Below are 14163 nucleotides of genomic sequence, written 5' to 3' on the forward strand. Positions count from 1 at the left end.
CTGCCCATGTTAAATGTGGAGGGGCGTCTCCCGTTCTGATTTTAGACGATAATTCCACCAACTCCGGCAGGGACGCCGTCTCATCCCGCAACAACTGCATGATATCCGGGATAGGCTTGGAAACCGCCACCAACAGCTGATCCTCGGCCACGGGCAAGGTGGCTGCAGTTGGCCCGACGTGCGAGGTATCCGGGGAGGTACCCTCGTGTTGTGCGTCCGCTGGGTCGTGTTGGCGGGACAGCGCATCCGCCGCTCTATTCGTGATGCCGCGCTTGTACTCAATCACGAACTTGTATCCCATAAGTTTCCGGACATAAAGCTGTTGGTCCGGTGTCTGCACCACCTGTTGCAATAATTCCTTTAGGCTCTTCTGATCGGTTCTAATAATGAACTCGCGGCCCAGCAAATATTGGCGCCACTTTTGCACGGCCTCCACAATGGCATACAATTCCTTATGATATGTCGAGGCAATTCTCCTACGAGGGCCCAACTTCTTGCTAAAGAAAGCAATCGGATGATCGAGCTGCATAAGGACCGCGCCAATTCCCACGTCGCACGCATCTGTTTCCACACAAAAAGGTAAGCTGAAGTTCGGAAGTTGTAAAACCGGTGTAGATGTCATTGCCATTTTTAGTGCCGCAAATGCAACCTCGGCCTCTGGCGACCACATAAACGCCTCCTTTTTCAACAAGTCAGTGAGAGGCGCCGCTATCATAGCGTAGTGCGCGACGAACCGGCGGTAGTATCCCGTCAAACCCAAGAAACCACACAATTGCTTCACTGTTCTCGGCGTAGGCCATGCGGTCATCGCGCTTAATTTCGTGGGGTCTGCCTTGAGCTGCCCGTCGGCAATAATGTGCCCCAAATACTCAACCGTCACACTACAAAACGAACACTTCGAGAGTTTGACAAAGAAGTTATTCGTGTGCAGTAGCTCCAAAACCGCCTCCAAGTGTCTGCCGTGTAGCTCAAGTGTGGGGCTGTAAATCAAGATATCATCGAAGAAAACGATGACGCACTGTCGGAGGAGCGGCTGGAAAATTGCGTTCATAGCCGCCTGGAACGTGGAAGGCGCATTCGTTAGGCCGAAGAGCATCACGAGAAACTCGAAGTGGCCATCATGAGTTCTGAAAGCTGTCTTAAAGATGTCATCCTCACTCATTCGAATTTGATGGTACCCCGAGCGAAGATCCAACTTTGTAAAATACTTTGCTTTGCCTAACTCGTCGAATAATTCATCGGCCGTGGGGATAGGGAAGTGATCCGGGACGGTCGCCTTATTTAGAGCCCGGTAATCTATACAGAAGCGAAAAGTGCCGTCCTTCTTACGAATCAACAGGACCGGAGATGAAAAGGGGCTATGACTGTGACGAATAATGCCCTGCTCCAACATATCGCGGACCTGCTTTTCAATTTCCGCCTTTTGAAAATAAGGGTACCTGTAAGGTCTAACATTCACTGGCCTTGTGCCTGGCAAGAGGTGGATCCTGTGGTCAAAAGGCCGGGGCGGAGGTACTCCGCGGGGCTGCTCAAAAACCGACTGGTGCGCCGTCAAGACTTCTAATATGTCGGTTGGCAGGTCAGGGGGAAAGGACTCCGGGGCTGTGGAGCTAACTGCCTCCGTCACGCTGTCGATTGGTACAATTTCATAAAACTCGTGGTCAGCTGCCTGTGTTGTCAACATACAAAACGAGTGTAGGGAGATCTGTTTAGGCTTGGGCATCAGTCCCTGCAAAAGTACCGTCCGATCCTCCTTAGTAAATTCTATCGTCTTCTTGACAAAATCCGCAGAAATCTTCCCAAGTGACTCCAACCAATTCATCCCCAAAATGACATCCGGTCCATGGTGGGGTAGGATGTGCAGATCCACCAAAAATAGCGTGCCCTGCAGGGACAGCTTCGTGCCTCGAGAGATGTGCGTGCACAGTAAAGACGCCCCGTTACCCACAAGTACACGGAACGGGCGAATTTGAGTTAGCTCCAATTGGAGACCCTCCGCAATTCTTGGATGGAGGAAGTCGAGTGTGGCTCCCGTGTCAATCAACACCCGCACTGCGGTGTCGCCCAATGTCCCTTGGACAATGAATGGTTTCGAGCTCCCCCTACCATCCAAGGCGTGAAGGTGCGACAAATCTGCAGTAATTATCTCCTCCTCGGGGTTCCGATCCTCTGCAAGTTCAGCCTGCGGGTCATCCATGTCATCGTCCATATAGCAGAGTAATTTTACTTTGCAAACGTGGCCCGCTACCCATTTTTCCGGGCAATGATAACATAGGCCTCGGCGAGCTCTATTCGACTTTTCGGCATTAGACACTCGAATCGGATATGTGCGCGATTTTTCTAAATCTCGACCCTGCGAGTCAGGTGGCTGGGTCGATGGACTCTGGTTTGAAACAGGGTTTGTGCTGGGTCGCGGGTCCCTGCCCGACCATTGACGTCGAGGGTACGACGAATATTGTTGAGGTCGTTCATCCTGAGTTGCCCCTAGGCGTAGCGCCAAGGCCATCGCTTCTGCCAAAGACTCCGGATTTTGTAATTCGATCTTCTCCTGTAGAGGTTGTTTCAGCCCTTGAATAAAAATTGGAATCAAAGCCGACTCCGATAAATCGGTGACCCGATTGAGATAGCGTTCAAACGTCGCGTGATAATCAGCAACGGTAGACGTCTGAACCAATTTGGCAATTAAGCCTGTGTAGTTCCTGAAGCTCTGTGGGTCAAATCGATGTCTAACATCGTCCAAGAATTCCAGCCACGTAACGAAGCCATTTGTCTCCCGATAATTAAATACCCATTCTGAAGCGGGCGGGTCGAATAGCATGACGACATAGTGTAAACGCTCCGCCTCCGGGATTTGCTTATGATCAAAATAATATTGCACCCGAGAGATCCAGTTTGGTGCATCCGAACCATCAAAATGTGGTGCATCCATCTTCAAGCCACTAGAGTGATCAGACCCGCGGCGGTTAAAACGGTCGCGTCGTTGTGGTGGGTCCCAGCAAGTGACTGCTCGATCGTCGAGCTCATCGTCGTCCCAATCATCGTGACGCTGGGGAGGGTCCCAATTATCGCGACGGCGCCCCTGTCTGTACCCCGTATCACCACGCCGCTGAGCGTTCCGGCCCCCACGGCCTTGGTTAAAACCATCTCCAAACCGGTCACCGCGACCCCCCCGAAAGGGTCTTCCACGACCACGACCACGACCCTGTTGGCGATAGGAACGGTCGTACCCCTCGCGTATACCACGATCGTGCCTGCGGTACTCCTCCCACTCATGGTCGGCCTCATCAAAATCAGTATTGTGGCCATCCCCATGGGTAGCCGGCGGGCGTTCCAAGTTGTCGACCCGGCGATCCATCTTATCGAATCGTGCGTTCAGTTGCTCAAACCCTCGCGTGATCGGGTCCGTTGACTGGGGCCTACCCCCGATCTCGCTCGTATTCCGGTGGCGCGCTGGCTCTAAATGCAGCGCCGACGATGTTTCCGCCCCCGGAAAATCTGACGCCATCAGAAATCTTGTTCGTTGTTGATGATGAGTTTCGGGATGAAAGCACCAGATGTTACGGACGTTCTCCGTAACGAATCAGTTGTCGTTCTCCTTACTGTATAACCAGAACAATCCCTCGACAAACTCGAAGGGTTGATCAAGAATTTCACTGTTTTGCGGACGTCTTCCGCTTGACAGCAAACTAATTCGAAAATTGCTTGTAACTCAAGAAAGATGTAGGGTAATTATTTTATTCATCATCCTCATTGGCCAATAAAATACCCTATTTATAACTACGGACCCTAGGGCGGTTCGACCTAACCTAGACATTCGGGAAAGAACCGCAAAGAAAACCCGAACGGGGCTTACAATTAAGGCCCGACTCAACAATAATTTAATTAGAGTTCAACATGATCCAAAATATCCAAAAAGGAAAAAGAAACTAAAATAAATAATTAACAAAGCAAAATAAACTCCCGCATCTTCTACTTCCGGAATTTGCTCGGCGGCTTCAACTTGTCCCTCGGCCTTAGCGTTCTTCTCGGTGCCGATTCCCCCTTCTCTCGTGCGCTCATCGTCGGGGTTGCCTCGGCCGCTGTCACCTGCTCCTGACGTGTGGTATCCTCTTGCACCGAGGGTCTTATCGGGGGACCCGTATCACATAGATACCGATGGAGTAGTTAGTAATTTCAATGACTGCTTGGATTTTTTTATAGTGCATGAGAAAAATGGCGAAGACCAAAGACTATTCCATTATAAAGACTAAAGACTAGTCTAATATACACAATGTACTGCAGTTTAATTGTTTAATCAATGTGCTTTACTATTATTTTCAAGATATACATAGGAATTAGGATATTGTTCTTCTTACCAAACCCAATTAACTCACATTCAGCTCTCCAACATTAAATTCACGAGAGGTGAATTTTGAGACAAGGACATGATGAAAAAGCTATTCGTTTAACTCCTAGTTCGCATTTTCCTTATTCAATACTTTCCTCCGGCTTCTTTTGGAAATGAGTTTTTAAAAAATTGAAAACTATTTAGTTAAAAGTAATACGCGAAAAAGTAAAATTATTCATTTAACTCCGAGTTCGCATTTTCCTTATTTAATATTCCCTCCGTTCGCAAATAGGAGTTCTGTTTTGCCATTTTGATCCGTCCACGAATACGAGTCTTGTTTATAATTACCATAAATGGTAAAGAGGATCTACGTTCCACCAATTCATTCCACTCATTTATCATTTAAAACTAGAATAAAGATAAATTAATAAAAATTGTATATACAAATACCCTTCAAATTTAAATTTGGATAAGTCAAATTTAATTTGATTTAGGAGCATCATTAATTACATATATCTATGACCAATTTAACCCTATTCTTATTAATTTATATTGTTTAAAAAATATGTATTAATTGAATTTATTATTAAAAATATTCACCTTTATTAATATATTCATGATAAAATTTTAGATAGAATAATTATTCATGGTATTTTATTAATGAATAAGTATTTTTTCTTTTTATTTAAACTATCACAATGATGTGAAAATAAATATATTATTCTATTTTCTACAAAGTAAAAATTGAGCTAAATGTTATTTTTTCTGTAAATTCTATTTTATTATGTCATATATATTTTCAAAACCATTGGCATTTTACTATTAATTTCAACTTTTATTTTCGCAAGTATTTACATATTAGTTGATTTTTCGAAGGGGAATAAATTATTAGTTTACAAAATAAATAAAAAACGTGCCATTTAAATTCTTTAATATTCTATTTATTTGTCATAAACATTTTTTATATTTTATAAAGAATTTTTTTCTAATATTTGTTTATTTTATATAGAGTAATATATATACATTGATAAGATATCATATATTGAAATCTTATGTAATTAAGAAACTTTAAATATTGAATTATTTTATGTGGATGTATAACATTGCTATAAATATTAATTAATCATATAGTATAGGTCATTCGATGATGATAGATTGTTGGACTCAAGCACATATAATACAATCTTCTAATGTATAGCTATTGGTGAATAAATTGCTAGGATCATGAAAATTTAAAATTATACGATAAATCACTATATTTTCAATAATTTAACTACTAAATTATTTTAATATTAATTTTTATAATTAATTTTGTAGCGTGTTAAAAAATATCACAATAGGGATGGTCCGATGATAGCAACATGTGGCACATGTGACATATCCTTTATACGTATAACTACCAGTTATATTGATACAGTATATTGAAATTATATAAATAAATTTTATACTCATATTATAAAATTATTTTATAATTAATAGTATTTTGTTATATTTTATAGTGCATCAAATGATGATATGGGAGGTAATTCGATGATAAAAGGTCGTCGCACTCAACGTCCACCTATGTTAGTGACATATTCTTAAAGTGTATTAGCAACTAATATTTTCAAAACATATGGTATTAGATAATTACTTCATTAATATAATTTTAATTTTCAACAATAGTATAAATGATCATGTATTGTTTTTTTATATTTTTCAATGTGCTGCACTATACATAAAATATGTGAAATACCAAGCTTCAAATATATTCCAAATCACAAAATTTAAAGTAGTTTTAAAAAATGAAATAAAATATTAAGTACATGAGAGATCCAAATTAAAAATGATATAATTTAATTAGTTATTAGAATATAAGGATAATTAAAAAATTGATGAAAAATTAGTTTATATACTACTAAATTGTTATATGGATGAAAAACGTTAAGTAATTGAAAGAAAGGGTAAAAAATATAATGCACTAGCAAAGTTTATATAAAAATAATTTTATAATATAATTTATTAACATATTCTTTTTAAATTTTAAATTTTATTTAATAAATTTAATTTAATTATCAGTATATTTATTGTCTTTTTTATTTTATTTTTTGTGTTTCTTTTAACCAGTTTCTATATTTTTTTGTTAAAGCTACAAAAAACATAATGTAAAATATTTGTTTGAAATTCTGAAAATAAAACATTTTGTTAGAAAAAAATATATGTTTATTCTTTTTGAGTTGTGGTTAAAAGTATTATATTTCATTCTTGAATTAACATGGGGGTTATAATGTAAAACTGAAGTATAATTAAAATAGGTAAGTTCCTTAATTTTTGTATATGATAGAAAATGACAAATATACCCTCAATTTGTATATACAATTTTGTTAATTTATCATTACTCTTAAAACTAATACTTACAAGTGAGACCCATATTCCACTACCTTTCTTCCATCCACTTTTCTTAACATTCCTTAAAACTCGTGCCAGAATGAAATGAGACTCCTATTTGTTGGAAAGAAATCACCCAAGATCAGAAGATTGATACATGATTGATATTCTACCTTATTTAAATTGATACATGATTGATATTCTACCTTATTTAGAATAGGAAATAAGGTAATGTAGGTTTACCATTCATGTGTATTGCTCCTAGTATATAATGGGGTTATCCATGTATACAAAATGTAACAGTGAATAATAAACAATCCTTTTTTACACCGATCAGTTTATCATGGCAACAGAGCAGGTTCAATAGGGCTCAGAAAAATTCATCACAGCCCCAAATACCAATCCCGGCCAATTAGGCAAAACCAAGCCAGAAAAACCAATTCCTAGACCAAAAATGTCCGAAACAGATGATACGAAACCAAACGATTCTTCAAACAAATTGAAGACGAGCAAGAATGTCTCCGTAGCGTTCAAATTAAATGGGAAGAATTACCCATTATGGTCCAGATTAACGAAGGTCCAGATTGGTAGCCGGAGGGCGTATTCTTTCATCACAGACGAATCGCCAGAATTAGGGAACAAAGACTACCGAGATTGAGAGGAAACCAATCTCATAGTTTTCTCCTGGATCATCGACAATATCGAGAATGATATTGTCGCCGATTTCGCACACCACCAAACCTCGAAGGTGTTATGGGATAGCCTTGCCGTTACGTTCGAAAGCAAGGTTGATCCGTATCTCATCTACGACCTGGAAGATTGAGCAAACACATTCAAACAAGGAGATTTAGACCTGGAAACTTACTACTGAAAGATTCACGGGATATGGATAGACGTGGATCGATGCAAGAAGAAACCTATCACGTGCTGCGACAAGGGAATAAATCAATATCGAGTTCATTCGAACACCAAACGGCTATTGAAATTTTTTGCCGGATTGGCCGAGGTGTATGACCCAATTCGACGGGACATACTCAACGAAGATCTACTCCCATCGGTTGAAGCCGCCTACGGCTGGGTAAAGCGAGAAGCGATACGCCGGCGCATCATGTCGACATCTGCTCCACCCATTGTCAGAGGCAACTGGGGAATCGTTGATTCGTCATCTGGGGAGATCGGATATGGTCTCGCCGCCCAGAGCCAACGCCCTCCTCTCCGAAATGGAGCTCCACCACCACGATCCGCCGCAGCCGCCTACCGACCAGTAGCCAAACCGGACAAAACGAAACTGTAGTGTTCTCACTGCCAAAAACCGAGACACACACGCGAGGAATGCTTCCTCTTAATTGGATACCCAGAGTGGTGGGAGGAGTGTTAGGGTTTTGTATACTAGAAATCACCTTTCGAGTGATTGCATACTGTAAAACTCTACTGGTTATTTTCCTATAAATACAAAGATTATTTTTGTTATAATGTTGTTATGTTTTACATTTAATGGTTGTTTATTACATATTTAAATGTATAAGCAAACGTAACAAAGTCTAAGTCTTTGTTTTAGTAGACCGGTTGTGGGCGTCGTCCAATTTAAGGTAACACGATCAGTTCTAAACAAAGAAAAATAAGAATTTCACAACCTAGATAGGCCTAGACTACGTATCGCGAAAGGGTGCAATGTCAGTCCGATTATTTCTAAGCCTTATTTAAATAAGATTACGTTGGTGTGGTATAGCACTGAATGGATCTAACAGCAAGACGAGTCTTTATGCTATCTACTGAAAGACGAGGTCTTGATAAATAATTTCTTAATCAATGTATGTTAGCATTAAGCATACGATATTGAGTATCCACTACTTTGACTTACCAGATGTGCGGGTTTTTGTCACCCAACGATCCATGTATATTGGGTAGTAGTGATCATTATCAAGAGGTACTAGGATTGCTATTATGTTCAAACGTGCGCGAGGAGAGTCTCGTTTGATAACATCCACAAGAGGAGCTCGAAACAAGGTTTTATTATTCAGAACCTAGCTAGTTGGAGTTTGATTACTCTATGAATAATAAATAAGAGTTTCTTGCTAAGCCCACTCTTGGATAATAAAATATGTTAATTAATTAAGTCCATAGCAGACAATAATTAATTAATGGATGTTTCTATCTTAAGCACGAGAAATAAATTGAACGAAAATAAAGGAAACCCGGAATACTTGTAATTTCGGATTTGGAAAGGCAGTGCAATATTACTTTTGCAGTGGCTGCTTGTAATATTCCAATATAAGCTTATATTAAATTGTGGGTTCAATTTAATTAGTAAAAAGCTAATTGGGTAAGGCCTGATCCAAATTCTTCCTTAGATCCCTGACAAGGCCCAATATGTGACTTATATAAATAGGAGAATAAAGGAGACAGAAATATACTTTTTTCACTCACAAATTTTCGTCCCCCTCATAATTGAGAGAAAAATCGAAAATTGTCTTCCTCCGTGAGCTGAGTTCTGTCTTCCATTATTCGAGTCCTAGTACGTTGGTGAGATTTGCCCATACAAATATCAGCGTATAGTCTGGGACACCAGTCAGAAGATCCGAGGTTGAGTACATGAGATCTTCACGTGGAGAAGACGTAAGCCATCTTCGATTCTTGATTGAATCAACGAGGTAAATTGGCAAACTCCGTAGTAAGCATGTTTTAGGGATTTTATATGCTAAAGCATGTTTCAATTCAAGTTATGACCATGATGCATGTGATAATTGCGCGAATAGAATTTGTCTAAATAATCTGCTAAATAGATCAATTTCATGTGATCGGTATTCAACGCAAGCTTCCGCTGCCAACCCCTTTAATTGGTATCAGAGCCAGTATTTGGCTCTGATTATTTCGATTTAAATTTTGCGAAATTCATGTATGCATGTCCAATTTGATTGCGAAAAATGTTCTTGTGTTTTGTTTATTTTTTATGCACGTTGAACTCGAGAACTTTCGAATCAAAGAACTTGAATTGCTCGAACGTACCACGTACGATCAAGGTAGGGATGTTGAGACAGTGGGAGCCGGGGATTCGCTATCACGGGGTGACGCACAGGCGAGCTAGGGCTCGCGCGCCGCAGGCCGAGACAGCATGACCTAGACACACCCGAGTCAAGGTCGACATGGTGGAAGGCATGGCGCGGCAGTTCGACCGAGAACGTGCCGAGGCGCCGAGCCGCCAGACCGAACCCTAGGCAGAAGGTCCAGCGCAACCCGACGAGATGCCTGGCCGAGAGTGTCGCGTCTGTGTGCGTGTCGCTAGCTCGGGCAGTGGGAGACACTGGGGGCGAGGCGGCCGAGACGGATGGTCCGAGCTGTCCGAGAGCGAACGCACCACCGAGCGCGTCGCTGGCCGAGAGCTCGCGCCACCCGTCGTGACGGCTGCCGAGACGGGGGTCGAGACGCTGGCCGAGAGGCATGCGCCGCTGCGTGCGCGCCTGGCCGAGAAGCCTCGACACCCGACAGATAATGCGCCGAGACGGACGGGACGCACCTGGCCGAGAGGAGCGGCACCGACGTGCAAGCTCCTGGCCAAGACGATGCGACACCCGACGAGCAAGGCGGCCGAGACGCTGGCGCGCCACCTGAGCGCTGGTGGCCGAGACGCTACGTGCATCGTGTTCTGACGACGAACTCGTTGGATTTTCATCGTTCATCGTTCGTGCGAACCTCGTGCGATGAGATAACGATGAAGGATTATTTTAATGATTATTTAATTATTTTATTAAAAGATATCATTAAAATATTATTATTTAATGGAAATAAAATCTTTTTGGAAGATTTACCTAGCTTTTGGGAATATTTTTATTATTATCCATATCAATGGAAATAAATAATATTATTTTATTCCTAGATGATATGGATGACAATAATTTAATAGTTTCCTAATATTTATCTAGATTTAAGGAATATTTTTATTGTTATCTATATCTATGGAAATAAATAATGATTATTTTATTCCTAGATGATATGGATGAGAATAATTTAATAGTTTCCTAATATTTATATATCTAAGATCCTAATAAGGATAGATATGTATGAATACATTAAATAATAAAATATATCTTCCTAATCTTGAACAAGGAAATAATCTGAATTTATTTTTCATGTCTTATTAAGGATGAAATAATTTGTTTATTTTAGATATACCTTATAGTAGACATGAATAAGAATTAAATTCTAGAATAATAGTTTCCTAAAGGAAGATAACAACATAAAACTAAAGATTTAATTATCCAGCAAATTAAATACCAACTGAATTTAATTAAGCTTTTATCTGCCCTAAGGCTAAGGATAATTAAAGAAAAACCATAACCCAAATATCGAAGCTATAATTACGAACTCAAATGTTTGTATCTGGTCTCCATCCATTGGTCTGCAATTTATGAAGCCTTTTTCTAATATTATCGCCATCTGCTCTGTGGGGACAATAATCCTAAGAAAATAGCAAGTTCATGAGGGCGGACTTCTCAAATATAAATAGTATGAACTAGAATGTAGTTTCCAATATTATCGCCACCTACTATGTGGGGACAATAATCCTAAGAAACTACGAGATTCAGAAGTTCACACAGGATTTATGAGGTAGCTTGATCTTGTTAGCAGCACATGAGCATTGTTATGGGAGTGTGTTGTAGAAATGAGACTCTGTAATGCTAAATAGATGGTCTTGCTTAGGCAACATTAGGCGGCCATGCCACTCTGTGGTCTCTGTACTATTGGGTCGGTGTTGTGACCAGTAAAAATTTAAGATTTTAATGACTATTGACTTCCTCTGGAGGGTACAAAATTTTAATTTTACAGTTGTAAGATTTTGAAAAGTTTTATGGTTAATCTCATCAAACTTCTTACATAAGTTTATGACATTGGTAAAATACTCTGTTTTACAGTGCAAATCAAATTGTCAATATGTCGTTCAATCCTCTTTCTGCAATTCTAAAAGAAAATAAACTCGAGGGCCAAAATTACATGGAATGGAAACAAAATTTGGACATCGTTCTCACAGCAGATGAGTACATCTTTGTGCTCACCACCCCGCGACCTCCAGTGCCGCCGGCTAACGCTGCGGCAGGAGTCAGAGATGCACACAGACGGTGGCATAAGGCGAATGAGATGGCTAAGTGCTACATGTTGGCTTCTATGTCTTCGGTACTCAAGCATCAACATTCAGCCATGGAAACAGCCGCCGAGATTATGCAGAATCTCAAAAATCTTTTTGGTACTCAGAATCGAACGGCTAAGTCTCAAGCCTTTCGGAGTATCATGTCGAAGAGAATGAAGGAAGGCTCGTCTGTGAGGGACCACGTCCTCGAGATGATGGGCCACCTCAACCAAATTGAGGTCTTGGGAGGGACGATCGATCCTGAGTCCCAGGTGACTATCTGTAACATCCCAAACTTTTGTGACTCTTTTTATATGTTATTCGAATTTTGGATTAGGAAAACTTTTGTTTCTATGTGATGAAGTGCTTTGCGTGGAATAAATTGTCGTGGTTGATGTGGAATGATGAACTTTAGTTTTTATATATTTTTCCAATGAGGGGAAATAATTAATAGGATCATGCATTTATTCTTCTTCGAGTCAATTCATTGAAATTTTCGGCCCTCCCTAATTATTGAGATGGTATTTCATTTCGTGGATTTGATTAATTGTTTTGGGAACATTATCCAAATTAAATCCAAACCTAATGATCCCTAAATTGTACTACATGAGATTCGAACTCTATTCTATTACCCTCGGGAGTTTCGAAAATCCCCTATTTAAAATAGGAGAATGAATTAATTTCCCGTTGATTTAATTGGTGCTTTATTGACCCCTTTCTTTTGAATTAAATCCAATTAAATCACATCACATTTTATTTCTTCACCCAAAATAAATAAAGAGTTGAAATGATTCCTTGGCTAATTAAGCCTAATAATATTCGGCCCCTTCACTAAAATTTGAGAGGATAATTTATTTGTTTCCTATTGTTGTGGAATCCCTTTTTATTCAAATAAATACCCATGTCTAATTAATTGGGGATGTGAATATTTTCCTTCTATTTTGTCTCCATCCCACACGCCCCATATGCCTTTATTTTCCTTGTTGGAATTTAATTATTGTTACCTATTTTATGGGAGCCTTTTTCCTATAAAGAAATTACCTAATTTAAATCCTATTCTATTTAATTGAGGATTTAAATAAATTCCTTGTGCACACCCCTTAAATTTTCGGCCCCTCACCATATTTACTACTTGGAGATTTAATTTATTTGTTCCCTTGTATTCATTATTTACTAATTTATGAATATATCCTCCAAGTAAATACCAAATAAATTCCTTGTTGTGTATACATGGAATATTCGAAAATTCCCTCATCTCCCACATGCCTATTTTATTCTTTTAATTATGGGACTTTTATTTCATTTGACCATTATTTTATTCCCCCAATAATTAATTAAATATTCCTTAAACTTTAACCAAATACTACAAAAAACACTTAAACAAACCCTAGCCCCCCCATTCTAAAAAAAAACGCCACCCCCCTCTCCCTCATTCTCTCCCACACGGTTCTCTCTCCTTTCCCACTCTCCCATTTCCAAAAATCTTCCATTCAAGCTTATTCTTGCAACCATTGAAAGTACGTTCAAGAGTTTCCGACGGATCGCTTCGTTCTTCGCTTCTACCGATTGGTTTTTGTACAAGAAGGTATATTTGCTCACTTTTCCTCATCCCTTTTGTTTAAACCATGTTTTTTGAGTCCTACATGCATGTAGTGGGTGTAGGATTGATAGATCACAAGATTTAACGGGGGGAAACTGTGTTTTCGTAAGAACTTGGATGGATATGTGTTTTTGATTGAAATCATGTGATGTTGGATTGGAATATTTGGTGAATGATGTGAGTTTATGGGAAAATATGTGTATGAGAAACTTTAAAGCATGATTATGTGTCTTCAAGCATGAAAAATCGGTGGTTGTTCGATGAAAGATGAAAACCCTATTTTCGAACTATGAACCTGAAATCTGTGGTGCACGACCAATAACTTCTGATCTGTAATTGACCCATCAAACGATCGAATTTTGATATGACATTTTTACCGAGTAAACTTCAAGGTGTTTCCCGTGTCTCGTGTGAATTTCAGCTCCTTTTATCAAAAAATATATTTTTAATAAATTTTTGAAGTTGACTTCGCAAATCTGCCAGAAACTTGTGTTCTCACCATGAATGTTCGTTTTCTGTTTGACTGACCAAATGACCTCTGATTGATGTGATTCTTGAACTATATGAAAACTTGATGTGTCTTATGAGTTCTGTTAAAGTTTCAGCCTTTTTGGGCATTGGATGAATTTATGGTGAATTTTTCAAATGAACTGCGCAGTGCTGTCAGAAATTGTATGTTCCGACCAGAGAGTTCAATATGTGATATGACTGACTAAATGACGTGATTTCGGTGTAAAAATTTGTATG

This window comes from Salvia splendens, chromosome 6 (genome assembly GCF_004379255.2).
Source record: "Salvia splendens isolate huo1 chromosome 6, SspV2, whole genome shotgun sequence".
Lineage (NCBI taxonomy): Eukaryota > Viridiplantae > Streptophyta > Magnoliopsida > Lamiales > Lamiaceae > Salvia > Salvia splendens.